A 2,359-nucleotide genomic window follows, 5' to 3' on the forward strand; every position below is an offset into this window, starting at 1 on the left:
CATTGCTGTGACATGGAATGTACGGATAGTTTAATCTCCCCGGGGTGAGTCAGACACTAGTTTTTGCCCTTTGGATACTGACGGTACGCTAGATACGTTCTGCTCGGATGTAGATAGTTTTCTCACTTTCTACCGGTCAGTGATTTTCAAACGTCGACACTATATCATATAAACATCGTGTCGAGGCAAATACACACCGTTTCCCTTTGTTAGCCTCTAGCCATAAGTCATAGAAAATACAAGAAACTTGTCACATAAACAGAAAACATATCAGACGGTCAAAACCTACAGTTAGAGATATAATCCTGATGTGTGTTATCTGTCTATTTGGCCCACTTCTAATATTTTTCAGCGACATGTGAAGCCTCAGGTAGAGGCTATTGCTTTGTACGTTATCGTGCAAATTAAAAGGGTTGTCACACTATTGTCCTTGGTCAGAAAAAAAAACAGCCACCAAACAAGGGCAGTCGACAGGCTGGAGGATAAAGACAAAGACGACAATCTTACCTTGTGAATACTGGCGGTAAAGAGTCCCTTTCCCATAGACAAAGAGATAGATGTAACTCTCTTACTTGGACTAGGGCGCAGAAGTGTGTACGTGTCTGCTCCGAAAGCTTCAGACATTCCAGACAGACGCGTTTGACTGTTATGCAAATCCGAAATACTCTGACCAATCAGGACTCACATGAAGGCGCTCTTCATGTAACGTTAAGAAATACATGAAGTAAAACACCCATAAGAGCACATCTCATTTTCCAAGTCACGAAATGTCCAAATCTGGGAGAATTATCAGCGGCCTTGCAGTGCAGATTGGGATATTTTGCCATACTGTAATCTTTCTATGGACCACAAGCGACCTCTATTGATTAATTACAGTACTGCACTTCTCCAATTCGAATGATGCTGCAGTACTGTAACCGATTAATAGAGGTCGCCTGTGATCCATGTATCGAATGCGAATAAATTGATGATGAGTTATTTTCCTCACATACGTTAGTCTTAACCGTCGTCAGTTTTATTTTATACAAAGTAAAGAAAGAAATATTATTGTAAAGATGGCTTTGTGGCGGTGAAACTATAAGAACTCAAAGACACGAATTTGAAAAGCACACTACATTGTACAAAGTTTCATATTTTGATATTTTGCACCATGTGAGTCACATGATGAATAATATTGTTCCATTAGGAGGCAGGTTGCACGTTTGACCGCATGTACGTATACTTGGTATACCATTGTATTGTCTGATGTCCAAATGTTTACCATATAAGCGGATGAACAGTCAAGAAACATCCGAAGTTGTCATAGGATATCGGATAAGGTCGTCTCCAAGCAGATGTTGTGAAAGATGGTTAATGTTTTCCGGGTGACGGTCTGTCTTCTGTGACAGCCCCATACTCCGTATTACCAGATGGACAGTTTGAATAAAAGACAAAATTTGTTATGGGAAAATGGAGGATGTTTACATGTATTCTTAACCTACAAGATATGGTGTACACATTAATGTAGGAGGCGCTACTATAGGCGGGCATGGTGTTACACGGGCTCCACGAGACTGTTATTAAAACGATCCTTTTTATGCCAACTATATGTCTAAAAACTCATATTATTATATTTCAGCCATACATAGTATGGTGAAATATATTGTATTCGTAATGTTTCTTCTTTCTTTCTTTCTTTCTTTCTTCTTTCTCCTGTCAAATCTTCAAAGTGATTCATCTCCGCCGTTCCTGGACCGAATGACCTGAAATTTGGCACAGGGGTAGAATGGGCCAATACCTTGATGCTTTTTTCTCAGTTTTTACATATCTGCCTCTAAAATGATTTTATTGAGATTTTTTGGTCAATTTTAGACCAAAACTGTATATTTTGGCCCCTGTACCCTGGTATTACAACCAAATGAGCTGAAATTTGACAGAGATGTGCCTTGATAATGCCCCCATATAAATTCGATAACACTTTTGGTGTACAGTACAACAAAATGCTTATTTTTGCGATTTTTTGACCAATTTTTGACCATAAAAGGACACTTTTGGCCTCTGTACCCTGGTATTACAACCAAATGAGCTGAAATTTGACAGAGATGTGCCTTGATAATGCCCCCATATAAATTCGATAACACTTTTGGTGTACAGTACAACAAAATGCTTATTTTTGCGATTTTTTTACCAATTTTTGACCAAAAAAGGACACTTTTGGCTCCTGTACCTTGGTATTGCAACCGAATGAGCTGAAATTTGACACAGATGTGCCTTGATAATCCCTTCATATAAATTCAATAACACTTTTGGTGTACAGTGCAACAAAATACTTATTTTTGCGATTTTGGGCTGGCATGCTAGGTACCTTATCACGATACTG

General features: G+C 38.8%; 1 protein-coding gene across 1 annotated transcript in view; it reads right to left on the bottom strand.

Moving 5' to 3' along the window:
- Positions 1-578, bottom strand: part of LOC118420513 (zinc finger protein 239-like) — a 27,041-nt gene extending 26,463 nt beyond the window's left edge. The window contains exon 1 of the mRNA XM_035827351.1: positions 508-578. The gene's annotated coding sequence lies outside the window, so the exon portion shown is untranslated. The remainder of the gene's footprint in view (positions 1-507) is intronic.
- Between the last annotated feature and the right edge of the window lie 1,781 nt (positions 579-2,359).

This window comes from Branchiostoma floridae, chromosome 8 (assembly GCF_000003815.2).
Source record: "Branchiostoma floridae strain S238N-H82 chromosome 8, Bfl_VNyyK, whole genome shotgun sequence".
NCBI lineage: Eukaryota > Metazoa > Chordata > Leptocardii > Amphioxiformes > Branchiostomatidae > Branchiostoma > Branchiostoma floridae.